This window comes from Castor canadensis, chromosome 2 (assembly GCF_047511655.1).
Source record: "Castor canadensis chromosome 2, mCasCan1.hap1v2, whole genome shotgun sequence".
NCBI classification, from domain to species: Eukaryota; Metazoa; Chordata; class Mammalia; order Rodentia; family Castoridae; genus Castor; species Castor canadensis.
In genome coordinates this window covers 75,715,466-75,734,894 of record NC_133387.1, presented here as the reverse complement: position 1 = coordinate 75,734,894, position 19,429 = coordinate 75,715,466, and the positions used below count along the sequence as shown (strand labels likewise).

Sequence of the window (19,429 nt, the reverse complement as noted above, 5' to 3'; positions counted from 1 at the left end):
GGATTACTAGTCCTCATTTTATTTTTCCTACTTTCTCAATGGTAATGGAAGCATTAAAGTTTTTATTCATTTACGTGATTTATGAATGTTATCATAGATAATGCCATCATTAGTATTATTAATCATTTTTAAACTATTTAAAATTAGATTAATTAAAGGGACTAATATTAAAAACTATACATGGTAATAACAATAGCATATACTGACATCAGCTATCACCAGTACCAGACTTGATTTTAAAATCAGTTCTAAATTTAAAAAACTTTAAAATGAAGCTAATCTTCTATCAAAATAATTTGAAAAATCCAAACAATGCCCTATGTCTGGATTGCTGTGATGTGTTATTACTGAGTCAATGAATAAGAAAGCATATCAAACCCTTTAGAGGGAGACAACTTGGATTTGATATTTTCTCTCACTTTCAAGCACAACTGAGTAGAATTGTCAGATGCACAATAGTCATTATAAGCAGGCAATGCATAGTGACTGTACTGAAAGAAATAAAGTTCAAAAACTTTTGGAAAGTTAAAGCAACTAGAGAGTATATATTTTATAGAAGAAATGAGATCATAGAAAATTTATGAAGAAAGTAAAATTGAGGTTCACCTTGAAGGACAGGTGGATTTTAAAAAATGAAATGGAGGAGAATTAAATTAAAGGAAGTGAGTATGAAGGGAGTTGTACAAGAAAGATCTGGGGTACATTCAGGGGATATGTAATAAACTGTCTGTTTTGTAGGGAAACATGTTAGGGTATTATCAAGAGACCATAAAGATATGTTCTATGGGTATACTCATGGGGGAACTCATTCACTTCAAAACCATTTTCTTATCCATCTTTCTTTTTCCATTCCCAGCCAATAGCACTCTAGTTCTGGTCACTTTCACCATCTTACTTAGACAGGGTTATAACAGGATCCTCTTCCAGTTTGCCAGTCTCTGTCCTTCACTCCACAGCCAGTCATCTAACTTATCTTATACATCTCTCTGCTCTTTTTCCAGTGCTTCTGGGATCAGATCTCTCTGCATATCATTTTTTCTCTTTTGGTGGTACTGGAGTTTGAACTCAGAGCCTCACTCTTGCTAGGTACATGCTGTACTTCTTGAGTCACTCCACCAGCCCTTTTTTCTGTTGTTTGCCCCAGCTGGCTTTGAACCGGGATCTTCCTGATCCCTGCCTCCTGAGGAGCTAGGATTATAGGCATGAGCCAGCCACTGGTGCCCAACTCTGAGTATCTCTTAATTTCTCCCCAAGTAAGCTTTTTTCTTTGAATTATTGTCTCACAAAATCTCTCTCCCTTTTTTCAACTGCCAAACTCCTTTTGCCAAGGTTTAAGTGTTAGTTCATGCAATCATGCAATCAACTTATTCATAAGTTCAATTTAGCAGATACTATGCTCCTGGTGCTTAGTTTTTCCAAGACACTTTCCTTAATTTTCTAAACTGTATTATGTGCACTGGTACAGAAAGCACACTGTATTATAATTGTGTTGTGATCTGTATTCATTATTCTAATTCAAATCTCGAAACAATAGAAACGGCCTACTTGATATTTATGACTTTAAAATTGTTTGCTGAATAAGTGTTGTAATTATCAACTTTGTGGAAATGCAAATTAAAACCACACTAAGATTCCACCTCACCTCTGTTAGAATAGCCATCATTAGCAACACCACCACCAACAGGTGTTGGCGGGGATGTGGGGAAAAAGGAACCCTCTTACACTGTTGGTGGGAATGTAAACTAGGACAGCCACTCTGGAAAAAAATTTGGAGGCTACTTAAAAAGCTAAAAACATTGATCTACCATTTGATCCAGCAATACCACTCTTGGGGATATACCCAAAAGACTGTGACACAGGTTACTCCAGAGGCACCTGCACACCCATGTTTATTGTGGCACTATTCAAAATAGCCAAGTTATGGAAACAGCCAAGATGCCCCACCACCAACAAATGGATTAAGAAAATGTGGTATCTATACACAATGGAATTTTATGCAGCCATGAAGAAGAACAAAATGTTATCATTCGCTGGTAAATGGATGGAATTGGAGAACATCATTCTGAGTGAGGTTAGTCTGGCCCAAAAGACCAAAAATCGTATGTTCTCCCTCATATGTGGACATTAGATCAAGGGCAAACACAACAATGGGATTGGACTTTGAGCACATGATAAAAGCTTTAGCACACAAGGGAGGGGTGAGGATAGGTAAGACACCTAAAAAATTAGCTAGCATTTGTTGCCCTTAAAGCAGAGAAACTAAAGCAGATACCTTGAAAGCAACTGAGGCCAATAGGAAAAGGGGTCCAGGAACTAGAGAAAAGGTTAGATCAAAAAGAATTAACCTAGAAGGTAACACCCATGCACAGGAAATTAATGTGAGTCAACTTCCTGTATAGCTATCCTTATCTCAACCAGCAAAAACCCTTGATCCTTCCTATTATTGCTTCTACTCTCTCTACAACAAAATTAGAAATAAGGGCAAAATAGTTTCTGCTGGGTATCCAGGGGGTGGGGGGGGAGAGGGAGGGGGTGGAGTGGGTGGTAAGGGAGGGGGTGGGGGCAGGGGGGAGAAATGACCCAAGCCTTGTATGCACATATGAATAATAAAATAATAAGAAAAAAATGATCACCTTTGTAAATGAGTATTGGTGTGGATAGTGTGTGTATGGAAGTACTCAATAAAAATTTGATCAATAAACTAAATGAAATTACAGTACACTTGCTCTTAACCAGATATGATTTTGCCACTTTTTCCTGACTTGACTGTTCTCCTACTCAATTTATCTCACTTGTGGTATCCTCCCTCAGAATCATTAAAGGGATCCACATTATTCAATTTGAAATGGAATAGCCCCACGGAGTGACTTCTTTCTCTGTTTTTCTTTTACTTCCACATGTGCTCAGAGAGAGGCAGTCCCCTTCTCTATGACATGGCTGCTTGTGGGTTCCATGCACCACACTTCACTTGAGTTAATCCTCCATTCCTACCTCAGGTCTAATCTCTCTGTCAGACATACAGGAGTATTACCTCTACCCTGATGCACTCCTAAACTTTCCTAAGAATTGTTGGGCCCTGCTTTTTTAAATTAAAAAAAATTTTAAACCATATTTTGTTTTTCAAAATTAGAGAAAAATAGAAATACCTGTGGTTTAACATTATCCAAATTTAAGCAAAATTAACTTCTAATTCAGAGTTTTTAAAGGAAATACATTTTTTTATCTGTACATATGGAGCTCACTAGCCTCATCCTCATCCTGTTCCTTTCTGTTCAGTGCATTCATTATGCAGAATAACCATGAAACTAACAACTAAAAGACTAAACATTAGAAGAACTGAGACATATGGCTTCCAAAATAGTACAATAAAAATGTGTAAAATGCACGTGTACATACACACATCGATGTAGCATGAAGTATTCCCAATACTCTGCATGAGAATGGGTTTCCATTCATTCTACAGCCTTAAACAATAAGTATTACTATATTCTGCCTTTTAAAATATTACACAAATAATGCTATAGTACTAAATTTTCACTTCACTTTATTATTGAAATTTATCCACATTAGAATCCAAAACTTATTTTCATTTACAGTATCTTATTTCTATATATATATCATGATTTATTCTTTTTTCTTATTGATAGATTTAAGTCTCATAATTCCCCTCTGTAGGTCAAACTGTTCTTTTTTAACATCACATAAGATTAAGTGATAATGGTCTATCTTTAAAGCTTTTTACTTTAACCTGTAGTTTGTCAGGTATCACTACTGCTATTCTCTTACTTAATTGGCTTGACATACATATTATTTTTTTCTTTAAACATCTTTATGCCATTGTATGCATGCATGAATGTGTGTGTGTGCAAATATAGTTTATATATGGTAAATACAAATATAAGATTGGCTTCAAAAATTTATAGTCTGAGATTCTGAGACCCTCCATTAGTAAAGAAAAATTTATTTGCATATATTATAATTCCTGATTTATTTAGTGTTATTTTAGCATTTTATTTTGTCAATTTTAACTTATCATAAGTTTACTATGTCCTTTTCCTCTCTTCTTGCCTCATACTTTGTAGTACATTGCTAAGTTGTATCTGTGTTTATGTGTGTGTGTGTATGTACTTTACAAACTTTTGTCTTAATAATTTGGAAGTTATACTGTTAATACTTTTAGTGATGACAGTCACATTTTTAATGTTGAATGAATTTAATAATGCTTTAAATCTAACTCCTATATGTCTAATATCATCATCTTGAATTTAATTCTACCTAGCTTTTATTCTTTCACCTATTAGTTATTAGAGATTTATATTATTCGATTTGTTCCAAATAACTCAATGATCACTTACCTTACCAAAACCCCTACCCCATTGTATTAGTCTATTTTTTCTCCTTTTTCATCTTCTACATTTCCTTCCAGTTTAATTTCATGTTTTATTCTGAAGTGAAAAATCTTTCTGTAGTTATTCAACAATGGTTTGAAATCAGTGAACTGGTTTTGTTCATCTGAAAATGTCCTCAATTTGCTCTCAATCTTTAATTGACTGGTTAGCTGATATTGTGTGTTAGCTTGATATTTGAAGTTTAAGCAAATTCATTGAGATATGAAGATAATTCATCATTTGACCAAAAGAATTATATAGCATGTTTTTATTTTCCCTTGTAATACAGTATGTGTTTTATTTCTGATTTCCATTAAGATTTATCCTTTGTCCTTAGTATAGCTAAGCTTTTTCTTTTTGAGTTTCCTTGGGACTCATTTTAGTTCCTCAGAGGATGGATACTCATCTTTTTCTCTGCTGTTCTGAAATATTATCATCTATTATCACTTTAAATGTCATTTCCCCACCATTCTTTTCATTTCCTCTTTTTAAACTACAATTAAATACATTATGTTTCTTGTTTTAACATCCATATTCCAGCTCTATTTCATATTTGTTTTCCTTTAATGCTTTCTGTGGTATTTCCATCTCCCATCTTACTAATTTTATTTTCTTGTCAGCTTATTTGATTTTAATTTAATAAGTACATTTTGTGAGATTTTTAAAATTCAATTTACTTGCTACTTTTTCTTAGTCCCTATTTATTCCTTTTTACTTCTATTGTTTTCAATCTCTTCAATCCTTTGAAAAATTCTTACTTTATAATATCTTCTCAGCTTCCTCACTAGTATTTATATTTGTAATATTAATTTTCCATTTGTTACATATGTTAAATCTCTCTCAGGGTACCTTTTTAAAGTATGTGTGTACATGTGCTCATGCACTGGGGTGCAAACATGATTGCATGTACTCAGTCATTTGAATTTTTATTATGAGCTCATCCTCAGTTGGGATGGTTATATCCCTGGGATGCTCATGTTCCTTCGTTTATGAAAGCATCTCTGTGTTACTTATATTTCTTTCTTTTGGGTCAGAGCAACTTTATATGACAGGCTCAGGTTTATGTTAATTTTACAGCTATGGATATCTGAACCACACCCACTTGAGGAAAAATTTGGCTCTTCAGTTTCTGACAGAATTCCCTCATCTGTAGCATGGGACCAACTAAAAGCTTCTTTACTACTTCTCTGGGCCAGTGGTTGTTTTTCTAATACCTTTTCATGGATTATTTATAGGATCATTTATAGGCTTATTTCCAGCTACCACAACTCCCATGGAATCAAGGCTGCACTTCGTGGCTCAAGCATAGCATAAAAATCCTTCCCTTTCCTGTTCTTTTTCCCTAGAATCTATTATTTACTTTCTTTCTTTTGAGGTTTTCAAAGAGTGCATTTACCCAGCATTTTGGTGTATTTGCAGTAGAAGAGAATTTTAATCTGTATAATAGATCACTATATAGAACATGCCAGTCCCTTTGATAATAACATATCAATATTTCATATTGTCAAAGACATTGGAAGTATTTATATATGTGTGTGTGTATTTATCTATATAGATATAAATATGCACAAATACATATACACAAATACATATAATTATTTCTCTGTTATTCTGATTTTGTGTCTTTGTAGAAATATAGTACATACTCAATTAGTGTATGTTTATTGATCATAGAGTTTCTAACTTGGTTATGCAATAAACAACTTTTAATATTTTATACTAAAAAGGAACAATAAAATATTTTATTTTATCTGATATGTATTTGAATCCAGTATGTATTTTGATCAAACAGAACTTTTGTTTTTATATAGAATTTTTGTGAAAAAATTTTGGTCACAATTTTTAATATTATTATTAATGCTTGTGAGTAATACATATGGGATTCTAATCAAAATATTTAACTCACTCTTTGTCACAAAAATTCAGTAAGTTCATTGTTATAGTATGAAAATCAAGGTTCTTGGAATTGAGTAATTACTACTAATTAGTAATTACTACTATGTTCATTGTGTCAACAGTTTACAGAAAGAAAAAGAGAGAGAGGGAGAAAGGAAAGAAGGAAGGAAGGAGAGAAGAAAGGAAGGAAGGAGGGAAGGAAGGAAGAAAGGAAGGAAGGAAGGAAGGAAGGAAGGAAGGAAGGAAGGAAGGAAGGAAGGAAGGAAGGAAGGAAGGAAGAAAGGAAGGAAGGAAGGAAGGAAAATCCTGTGAATCCAGCAGTGAAGAAAGTGTTGTTTTTTTAATTCCCATTTAAAATTATCCCAGGAGAGCAGGCAACCGGTTCTGGGACTACTACAGAGGTGGAGTTTGAACACAGTCATGAGTTCCCTTTCTGATTGCTATCTGGCTTAAAGCTTTGCTGGAAGTATCACAGCCCCAGTTAGACTGTTTTCCAGCCTTTAAATGCACTAGAGTGTGATTGTGTCATGTGTTAACCCTGATTTATGTTGAAAACTCAGGAACGTTTTTCCAGAAGTCCTTTGTGTATGTGTGAGCCTTTGAGGTCTGGCTTCATCTGAGAGGTGACTGGCTCACCTCAGTGGGCTGTTCATTTATTCAGATGGTTTGACTGTAAAGGAGGAATCTTTAAATATCCATGGTATTTCAGTGAAGTAAATATTGTAAAGCAGACATGGCTTGTTTAAAATGTATCACCATGATGCAATATGTCAATGCTCAATTATGTGTTTGTATGCACCTTAAAAAATTCTGTCTTGAGAGGAAAAAAATGATTGTCATAATACTGTGTTTCAATTAATCCCACATCCTAGGCATTCTGAGTTCCAAATTCCTAAAACCCTCAACTTAATCTGTTCCATGTTGTGGGGTTAATTTACATAAAGTTCTGGAGCTCCCCCTGCACTGTTTCTAATCTCGGTAGCTTTGATATTCTCCATAGTGCTATACACAAATATTATAAACTGGTTTTCACAGAGACAAGTTATGATTATCAGCAGGAATTAGTTTCATACAGTGATCTCTGGCCATATTGTGCTAAAACATTACCCAGGCTCCTTATTTCTGGACTTCATTTTGTAGCCCCTATAAAACACATCTGCTCCAACTGTATGTGTTTTGAAAATTAAATGTACTAATATCATTCTGACTGACCCGGCCGCCAAACCCATGTGGGAGAATTCCGGTCTATAACCCAAGCCATGTAGAGTGTTCATGTCTTATGGGATCTTGTAGCTCACTTCTCCAAAGAAAAGAAAAACTAAAGAAGCAAGGAAAAATGAAAATGAAAGACAAAGAACATTTGTGAACATATGTCCCTTCTTTTGATTAGAGCATAGAGAAATTCAGTCCCTCATAATGCAATTTCATCAATATTCAAACTTGTGAAATTGGTAAGGGTCACAACAGTGTTCTCATTCCAGAATTCTGTGATATTTCTCTATGACTCTTGCTTCATAACAAGGGGAATCCCTGAGGTGGATGCTTTGTGGTGAACTGATTCACTGCGGAGGATCATGATTACATAAAGACATAGAGAGCATTCAAATGTAAAATTGGTTAACTCTATTTATAACAGAAGTCTTGATGTGTGTTGCATTTGCTGTGGCAAAGTTTATATTCACTTTAATGTTTGAAATGAAACTTCTGCCTGTCTAGCCTCTTATAGGATCATTGCTGTCAAAGATGTAGTTAGAAATAGCAACAGACGCAAAAAGCTGTAGGCAGTTAAAACATCATTCTAAAACAAACTTTCATTTCCAACAAGCCAAACTAAATATTCTTCTGTGCATGAAGATAAAGTGGAGTGACATCATTTGTGCATTTAAGATACTCTCAGAACTTGTAAATTATCACTAAATCCAAAATGCATTAAACTGGATTATTTTACCCTCACAAAAGCAATTACATACCTTAAACATGTACTAGAATAGAAGAGGTTCAAGTTTAAAAATCAAAAGGAGAAAAATCTTATAGGTCATTTTTCAATGATGTTTTGCAACCTATCTAAAGATGGAATTGGTTTGAACTGTCAGACATCTACAGAAAGATTTTCTCTTGGTCACTTTCTTCAGACTAGTAGAGTGGTTCTCATACTTGATCATGTGGAAGAATTACTATAAAAGCATTGTATACACAAACTATGTGCATTATACTTTATGGGTTATTTAAAGGATTTTTCTAGGTTAATTTTCACAATGACAACTTGTTTTACTAACACCAGAAGCTAATAAAGGAAGGGAGATTCCGTTCATCCTTACTTATTCATCAGAATAATTAACACATTTCTCTGAATCCATAAAATATACCTTTTAACATAATTATAAACACATTGCAGTAAAATAGACAATTTCTGATAAACTCATACTGCCATCAGTTCAATATTTTAAGTTACAAGTTGCCCATGGATTCTATTCTCTCCATCCTTTCTTACTCGTTGAAAGAAAAAAAAAAGAACTATGGACTAGACAAAGGCTAAAACTCTGCCAAGTACTAGTAGTTCACACCTGTAAATCCTAGCTACTCAGAAGGTAGAGATCAGGAAGATTGTGGTTTGAAGCTAGCCCTGGGGACAAATAGTACATGGGACTCTACCTCAAAAAAACCTGACACAAAACAGGGCTGATGTAGTGACTCAAGATACTAAAGTATCTGCTTAGCAAATATCAGGCCCTGAGTTCAAATCCCAGAGCCGCAAAAAAAAAAAAAAAAAACACTAAAAATCTTGAAGGCATCATTTTGTAACTTGACAAGAAAATTAATGGCTACACTGTATTTCCTGAACTATAAATACAAACAAGCAAGTTATTTTACTTCCAAAATTTCTAGGGGTTGGGGATTTAGCTCAGTGGAAGAGAGCTTGCCTGGCAAGTGCAAGGCCCTGAGTTCAGTCCCCACCACCACAAAAAGAAAAAAAAAAGGCAAAACAAAATTTCTAATGTCCCTAAAACCAATAGTCTTTGCCAATAACCACCAAATTTTCCATTGCTAGTTTTTATTGTGCTATGTGTCTCTGAAAAGTTTCTGTAAGAATTTCTGCCATTGCTAATACACTATCTGACATCTTCTTGGCAATATCTACTAAGTTATTGCTCAAAGAAGAAATTTCAGGTAGCAGATATCACAAGTCTCTCATGTCCATGGAGAAAAATCAAAGATCTTGATATCAAGTATTTGTTGATTTGTGACGCTCTTCCATTTTAGAAGGTGTTTTCCACGATAGGCACTGTGACTCACACTTACAATCTCAGTTACTCAGGGGAGGCAGAGATAAACAGGATTACAATTACAGACCAGCCCAGGCAAAAAGTTAGTGAGACACCATCTCTCTCTTTTTGTTTTTTTGGTATTTGTTTTTCTTTTATTATTCATATGTGCATACAAGGCTTGCGTCATTTCTCCCCCCTGCCCCCACCCCCTCCCTTACCACCCACTCCGCCCCCTCCCTCTCCCCCCCACCCCCTCAATACCCAGCAGAAACTATTTTGCCCTTATTTCTAATTTTGTTGTAGAGAGAGTATAAGCCATAATAGGAAGGAACAAGGGTTTTTGCTGGTTGAGATAAGGATAGCTATACAGGGCATTGACTCACATTGATTTCCTGTGCGTGTGTGTTACCTTCTAGGTTAATTCTTTTTGATCTAACCTTTTCTCTAGTTCCTGGACCCCTTTTCCTATTGGCCTCAGTTGCTTTTAAGGTACCTGCTTTAGTTTCTCTGCTTTAAGGGCAACAAATGCTAGCTAATTTTTTAGGTGGTGAGACACCATCTCAATCAACAAACTAGTGTGTTGGTTTTTGCCTGTAATACCAACTATGCTGGAGGCAAAGGTAGGAGGATTGCAGTGTAAGGCTGCTGTGGGCAAAAAAATAAGACCCTATCCAAAATTAAAGCAAAAGAAGGCTGGGGGAAGTGCTTCAAGTGGTAAAGCACCTATCTAGCCAGCTACAAGTCAAACCCCAGCACTGCCTCCCTCCAAAAAAGAAAAAAAAAATTGTTCAACCAGCCAGTTGTTTTCCATGTTCCCACTAAATTTTGAAATATTTTTATACATCTGATTTGTTATTTTCAAAAGGGATTTGAGGATGATTCATTGGGATGAAACAAATATATTAGAATTCTATTTATACCTGTTTCATCCATCTGTTTTTCAAGAGATCTCTTTTTCTATGTCTTATACAAATGATAATTGAAAAAATGAGTTTAAGGTAATGGAGAAGAGCTGCTATGAATATATTTCCAGAGCAGTCTGGAAAATACTACTGTGAAGGCTGACTGTACATCAGTAATGAGTAAGAACACACTGAAACTCCTATGCATACATGAGGCATCTATGAAATTTTATGTACATTATTTCAATTAATTATTCCAACAACCTTACAGGATTATTTTTGTTTTTCATATATAGACATTAAGGCACAATGCGTTAAACAACTTTGCTCAAGGTGACATGTCATTCAGATCCACTGTGTTTGTATGCAGAAAATACAACTCATAGCACTGAATTATGGTTACTTTAGGGAGCACTACCTCCTAAATGAAGATGAGGCATTGTTTACTCATATAAGAGTCCTATGAAGTAGCTGTGGAGACATAATTCATTTCACAAATAGCTATGGCAGTGGAAAACCTAATATTACCCTGTGATTGACCTCATTTTAATAAAACATTTTCTGTTTAATAACTTTGTGAATATAATTCTACCTGAAGACTTAGAGCTAATGCATACAAAAATCTACCAGCTTTTAGTAGATGCATTCAGAAAAAAAACTGTGTAGATCTAAATTGCATGAATTCAAGAATCGTATTGTTCTCAGTCAGCACATCAACACCTGACAGAACAGGAGCATGACAAATACTGGCAAATGAGTATAAACTAATGGGGACGGAGTCAATGTACTATTTTGTGCATCCACTAACTTTTGAAGGAAATGTCATGATATTTTTTTCTTTTGGACTCTCCACATCTACCACTAGATATATATAGTTAATAAACAAAATACTATGAATATTTTCGTAAAGTAAGTTGAAAGTCTAGTATTTTATCATTTGTGACTTTAAAATGTAAGATTCTTTTGCCTTGGTTCTATACTGACACCTTTAATAGTTTCTCAAGACTTCTGATTTCTAGTGGACTGTTGTTTACAATAGAACAATAGTATAGAAGGACAAATCCTCCATGCCATTTTTCTGTCCTTCTTACTCCATTATGTCCTTCAAGTTTGGACCCTTCTTTTGCAGCTATGTTGTCAATTTCCTACTCCAAGAATTTATAATTTCCATTATCTTGGTTCTGCGGAGAATTGTATTTCTCTTTACATTTGGCAAAGAATATTTCAAGAAACATTACTACTAAAGAATTACCTATTTAATATAGAGTTTTTGATGCTGATATTCCATTCCATCGCTCAGGATCACACTGGAAAAAATATCTTAAATGCACATTTTTATCTTGCTATTTCATAAAATGTGTATATAAAATCTTGCCCCTCAAATGTGGAAATTTCACATCTTTTTAAACTTTGCATAATTTGAGCTCCTTTCCAGCAGTTCATGATATCATGTTTCATTTAATAACCTTTGCTTTTACAATTAAATCATTATTACTATTATCAATATTTGGAACAGAGGAGATGTTGGGTGTTGCTATAGGCTTACACCTTTTTTATAGCTTAAAACTAGAAAATATGCTCTTTGAATGTCTGTAGTGTTTATGTAATCAGTACCTATGTTGCCAAGGCTTATTGAAAACAGCTGGGTGCCTGCTGCCTGCCTCTCCCTTTGTTGGAACTGTTGCCAGAACAGGTAGTCAAAAATGGAAAGTAAGGGAAAATTCAGGCATCTGGGGTGTCTCTCAGGAAGGCAGCTGTGGCTTCCTTAGGAAGCAGTCATTGTTTGCCATCAGCCAAGAGTCTCTATACCCTTGGGTCCAGTTCTGGCATGACTGGCCTCATAGGATGCAGTTTATGACTTAGGACTTATGCGAGAAACCATTTGGGCAGTCCCATCTCTGGCAGAACTCTGAGAAATCCTTCAAGCTGCATGCCATATGTGGGCTGTTGGCCTTCTATTAGCCTACTCTGAAGGATCCCCTTTACTAGGGCTCTAATCATCCCTTTGACACAGCAAAAACAATATGAAAGAGTTCTTTCAAAACATATCTTCCCAAGATAGACTGTCCTAGTCGTAAAACAAGACATCACTATTATTTCTGTAAACATGGCATTTTTTCTGGTAAAAATGAATTTATTTTAAGAGACTTTTCTGTTTCCTAGATAGTATACAAACACAAAGGATGTTTTTATGGCATGCTAAATATCCTGGTAAGCAGTGTTGAATTGTATTCTGCTTTTGTAAACACATGCTCTTCCAGATTTATTTTTTTTATACCAAGTACTGAAAATTGTTGTCTGTGTGAGAAGCTCGAGGTTCTTGACATATGTCAAAGAAATATCAGAGCAGGTATTTCCTTTCAAATACACTGAAAATAAGTGTGCCATTATAGGTTTATTGGGAGGGGAAGGGGCAACCACTCTTTTAGTTCAAACATGGTATTTTGGCTGAAGATCGAATGATTTTTTTGATAATTTTTATTGAAACAAAGCTCTGGTTATAGAATGGAAATGAATTAAATTTCAGTAGTCAGAAATAAAAATATTAGGAAGGTAAAGTCCTTTGAATTGTAGACTAGATGTCATGTTTGTACACATTGGAGAGAGAAGGACTATAATTAATCCAGAATAGTTGAAGAGTATAATTAATCCAGGAACATTTTAGTAAAACATTTACAGTCTCACAATGCACTGAATTTGAGGGAAACAATTTTATGCTGGTAGTAGGTATACTCAGGAAAATTAAATTTCTAGCTGTAGCGAGAACCATTTTTGCAGAAATATGGAGACAGAAAAACAAATTTGACTGGTTGTGAGTTTAACTCAGTAGTAAAACACTTCCCTAGTATTCATAAAGCCCTGGGTTTGATCCCCAGCACTTCGGAAAGGGTTTAGGAATTAAAAAATAAAAAAATAATGAGTTTTTAGATTAATTGAACTGTCTTATTCTTCAAACAAAAGTTCTGTCATAGTTCATTCAGTCTTAGGGCATAGGGTCAGGTTATTTAGAATGGTTTGCTCATCACTAATTTTAATGCATAAAAACGTCTCAGCAAAGAGTAAAAAGTTGGGAATAAAGCAACAGTGGAAAAATAACAAGGCAACAGACATCAGTTTTAACAAAGTGCTTTTTTTGGTCATCCCATGGCTATAAATCATATCTACTCATCTTTGGCTATCTTTCTAATTTTTCTACATGCATTAGTTGTGGTAAATTGAGCATTTCTTTGTACCTGTGCTTTTGACAAACTTCAAACTGAAAAATAAAAATCTAACCTAAAAAGAAAGAAGCCTGGAAATTGAGAGTATTCGTATCAAAATGTTGGTTAATTATACAGAAAAACAATCTAGGTACAAAACATATCATTGTTTATATGAGTGGGAATCCAATCATTAATTAAAGGCAATTTGTAAATTCTCATTATTAGATTACCATGCTTTTAAAGCAGAGGTTGGGAATATTGATATTTTTAAAGTTGTATATCAGTAAAAACACTTTATTCAGACTTTGAATTAAAAAATGAAATATCCACATATGTTTTGGAGAAATGCAGCATGCATTTTCGCTTTATGCTAATTATGGTTTATACAATTTCAACCAGATGGGTTTGCATGCACGGTAGCTAATTCATGCCAACTGTCTTCAAACATTCTCTGAGCTGTAGGTAGGCTTTACAGACCTCTCAGTGATCTCTAATCCTGTTACTAATATTTATGGCTTCCAAGTGTTATTGTGATAGCTCAAATGTGGTCTGGGTGTACAATAGCAATATTAGGAATGTCTTTAAGAATATTGTCAAAAACAATGCATACCTGTTTCAGTCATTTCAGACTTTTAGAAGTAAGTGAATTATTTTAGGTAATAAGAGATCACTAACTCTGGGGAACTAAAGAAGTGGTTGAAATGAATGCTACTGCATTTGTTGTGTAAATTAAGCTAGCACTTGTGATACTCTAATTATAAATGTCTTTTAACTTACTGAGAAGTTAATAGTGAAATATCTGATTTTTCAGTTTTCAGAAGTAAGCTTAAGAATTTTAAAACTTCATCTGGAAGTTTATTTTCTGTATTTTTAAAATAAATTTTATCACAGGATATTTAGTAGGTTTTGTTATGTAAAAATTAAAATCAATAGATATTTAGTGACTGAGATACATGCATTCTTTTCACACAAAGCACTTATAACTGAACACTAACATGAACTTTCTTTTTTTGTGTGTTTTGCGGTGCTGGGGTTTGAACTCTGGGCCTACATCTTGAGCCACGCCACCAGCCCTTTTTTGTGGTGGGTTTTTTGAGATAGGGTCTCGTGAACTATTTGCCTGGGCTGGCTTTGAATGGCAATCCTCCTGCTCTCTGCTTCCTGAGTAGCTAGGAGTACAGGTGTGAGCCACCGGCGCCCGGCTCAACTTTCTTTTTATAATGTTTTTCCTCAGCTAAGAACTTTAATACATATCTTTAAATGAAATAAAAAATATTTTGTTTAAAACTTAAAATTTTAATAAAGTTTTCATCAGACCTTTCATTAAACTAGCAGTGATTGTATTTTCTCTTGATTAATGTATAAAAATTAAGACAAAAAAGGAACACAAGACTTCCAAGTAATAGGGTCAGTGTGTGAAAATTATGTCTTTAGACATTTGTTTGCCTTTGCCTGCATATGACTAAATATTTTGTTCATCTATAGAATACACTGGCAGAAAAACAAAAATTCTCAATTTTTTCTGAATTGGCATTTGTTAAACTGAGCTCTTGCAAAATTCTAGGAAAAAACTCTATCAGTACTGAATATTTTTCTTATGTTTTCATTTCAAAAGGACCTTCTGTACGTTGGGCTCCAGTTGCTACTCCAGTTCTGTTTGTACTTATTTGTTCTCTTGTATTAATAGGAAATAAAGAAATAGATTTTGTAGCAATTCAGGTTTGATCTCTCTTTGAGTTCTTATCTGTACAGCATTCAATAGTCATCACTACAAAAAGGAAAACATTGTAGTAAATATCATACTTATCAGAGTTGGTTTTATTTTTCTCCAAACCATTCAGTAAAAATAATGCATGTTTAATGTGCTTCCATTAAAGCAATTCTTGCTATTGTGACTGTTAGGATCGTATAAAACACCAGTTAACTGGAATTCTATGAACCTTCTCAATGTCAGAAGGATAAATAATTTTTAGGTGAAAATATAATCTATTTAGGGCCAGTACATGATCTGTTAGGCATAAGAATAAGTATGTCTATGAGTAAAGACAATTTTTTTAGTATAGAAAACCAAATTTGTCTGAAAACTTGTACAATTTAGCAAATGCTATTTTTAATAAAGTGATTAATTCTCTTATCGTCACAAAAATTCTAGTTAATATGTAAAATAATTCAAGTTCCTTCCTTGGAAAAGTAGAATAAGCTATTTTCTCCATCAACCAAATGACTGAATTCATTTCAGATGTTTCTTCAATTTATTGTGATTCAGATGTAATTCACAATTATACTGCTGCTGCCAATAGACATAAAATTAAATGGGATCTATCTCAGTGAGTGTTTTTCATTTCAGTATTTGTGACAATAAATGTGCACTTGGGACTCAAATTTCTAATGTTCAGTTATTTTATTTCTCTTGTGAATAAGTCTTTATTCTACTTGCAAGTTTATCTAAAGGCTAAATGATATGAGAATTTTTTTTAATCACCTATGTAAAAGCTTTAAGATATTGCTAGTTACTTGTAACTGAAACTGCCCATTGTTGAAGGTAATAATTGTTTTTCTTTATTTATCAGGTTATTTATTAAGAAATACAGTTAGTGTATTCAAGCCATCCGAGACAGATACATCCCTAATATAAGGTAGTTCCACTAGTTTGGTTTGTTATTTGAGAGTTTGCAATTGGAGTATGCCCCATGCATACAAATAACTCTTCTTATACTATCCTCTCTCCTTTATGATTGGATGCCTAATTTACTCACATTAGAGCCATTTTGAATGAGGCTTCTGAATCACACATAACTGGGAGGAACAACAGAATAGTACACCAGTTCCCATTGGCATTTTAATATGGATTAGCTGCTTAGATTAGCCACCTGCCAGTTGATGAGCTTTTTGGAAAGAGGTGGAGGAAACAGGGAGAGCATCTGTATGGGACAAAGTTCAGGCATCAGAGTGAAGTCCCAGGGAAGTTAAGGAAATAGCCCGAAGACAAGGGCCACTAATGATGTGTTAGCACGAGTAGGGCTTGACACTAAGAAGGAACTTCCTCTGTTTCATATTTTACATCAGCTGCTAAAATCATGGGACTTGCCCAGACCTAGGATAAAATAAGTTTCTGCATATCCAGAAACATATCAGCAGATCAGAGAAGAGTATTGCAAAAATTTTTAAAAAGCTATATTTATTCTTTTACTATCCTTAACCAGGATTTCTCGTCTTCATTTCATTTGATTGAGAAATGTGCTAATGAAGAACTAACTAAAATGACAACATTTAATCTAGACAAGTATGGAAACCCAAAATGAGTGGTTTTCTACAAAAGTCAAGAGAAGTCTTAGACAAGGGATTTTTTTTATTTTTTAGTACTGGGGTTTGAACTCACAACTGCACCTTGACACCTTGAGCCACTCCACCAGCCTTTTTAGAGATGAGGTCTCGAAAACTATTTGGCTGGCTTCGAATCATGATCCTCCTGATCTCTGCCTCTTGACTAGCTAGAATTCTAGGCATGAGCCAGTGGTGCCCAGCTGACAAGGGAAAGTTTTAAATAGAATGATAACTGAGTAGTTATGATAAATTCATGTTAAATAACTTTCTAACTTAAAAATAAATTTTTAAAATTTTATTATATGTTATACCTATATATATTTTCAAAATATAAAAGCTAATATGTTTCTTCTATTTAAATATTTCTAATAGAATAGGGCTATACATATTGTTAGAATTTGTATTCATTTTATTTAATTTCTATGATCCTAATACAATCTGGATTTCATTATATATAAAAACTATAATTAATCATCAAAGTATTTATTGTGAAAAGACCTCAGAAACCTAGAAGTTACTGACTCAACATAGCAGCAACAGCCACAGGCAAATCCAGGTGATGACTATTTTAAAAAAACAAATTCACTTTGTATCTCACAGTCATTGAACTGACTTCTCAAACTGTGTAGTTTGATTTTCTGTGGGGAATACTACAAATGTAAATCATCATCTAACACTAATATTTTTAGTAGTTTTACAATTCCTTGCTAAACCACATAAAATTTGAGTTCCCATTTCTTCATCAACAAATTGGATATCATTCCTCCAAAGTGTGCCATGAGAATCAATGGCACCCAAGATAATGGCTGTCCTAGGGCAGGGTCGTTACTGCATGTTAGTATGATTGGATTCTGACCCCTTTACTTCATCAGTTTTATGTGTTTTTGGAGGGTTAATCCATAAAATGAACAAACCAATGAAATGAAACTACAACACTGCATTTTTGGTAGGAAGCAAAAAGCATCTTAGGTGATTAGAAAAAGAAGAACTTTGTAATTTTGTTATGGATGAGAACTACAAGGAACAGAATAGGAATTACAGTGTCAAAGGTAGAAAGACTTAGTTATAAAATGGCAGATTAGTAACAAATGTATAAACAAGAATTATTATCTTTTTCACTAATTTTTTAGGTCAGAATTTTTAATATTACTGGGAGTCCCGATACATGGACAGTCTAAAAGGAACTATACATGTGTTGGGGAATATGGAAAAGGGAATTATGAAATATAAAATTTTACATACAAGTTTTGAGGATTCACTGAAATAATTTTCCTTAGCTTTCCCCCATGGAGGTGATACTTGTACTATAGGCATCAGTTTCAAAAATAATAAAAATTTTTACTGCCAAATATATTTCAGATTTCACTATCTTGCACAAGGTACTTGTTAGTTGCTTGATGAATATTCTGGAATTTAAAACTATTCACACTGATATTCGTTATCTTTGTCTCACTTGAAAAGCCATCTCCTCTGCTATCTTCCCAACATTAACCCATCTTCAGAGACAGAAGCAACTCATTGCACAAGAACTTTCACAAATGCTTCACAAATCTTGGTATTATTTTACCTGGCACCACTATGTGAGATCCCATGAGGTCATTTCTCTTGAATTACTGTCAAAAGAAACAAAATGAAAACCAACCTTTAAATATATTGTATTTGACTTCTGAGGCAACTCCAAAATGTTAATATTATTTTTGACTTCTGCTTCACTATAACTGCTGCTTTTATTTTTAGTATTTTTTTCATATTGTGGGTGTTATAGACTGAAAGGAATGCGTAGATTTGAAAAAAGCTATCTGACTGAAGAATAGTGATCCTCTAGAAAGAACCAGAAGGTTCATATGAAACTGGAAACCCACTCATAAATCTAAACACAAATGTTTAGCAGGGGTCTTTGTTGTTTTATTTCACCTTTTTGGGTTTTTTGTTTGTTGGTGGTTTTTCCATATTCAGGCCCTAATAGCAAAATCATCAAGATTCAAGGTATTTTCTGTGAATTAATGGCTGACCTCAAGAATGTCCTTTGTTTACCTCAGTCACCCCAGAATATGCTCCTGCCTCCTGCATATTGCTTACGTATTCTTCCTTTGTGAACTACTGTTTATCTTTCAGGAGTAGTGATTATCTTCCTGGGAAAAAGCAACTGGTCATATCTAATAGTTTGAAAGGAAGTTTCCATATATATGTTTGAGAGAGAGAAGAAAATCCTCACTCAGTTCTCCCAATATGTTTGGCATTTGGACATCACTCTTTCATTATTATTCTAAAACTCACCCACCTAAGTTGGAGATAGGAAAGCAATACTGTAGCTGAATTGTTAAGACATGGGTAGGAATGAGGGAAGGGTTTGCTTAGGGAAAACCTGATGGTAGAAAGCTTATGGCCAGTGCATAGACATACACATTATGGGATAATGTTATTTAGATTATACAAAGTGACAAAAATCC

General features: G+C 34.2%; 1 protein-coding gene across 5 annotated transcripts in view; it reads left to right on the top strand.

The window, feature by feature from the left end:
• Agmo (alkylglycerol monooxygenase) overlaps nt 1-19,429 on the top strand; it is a 345,305-nt gene that overhangs the window by 288,899 nt on the left and 36,977 nt on the right. The gene's annotated exons all lie outside the window — the stretch shown is intronic.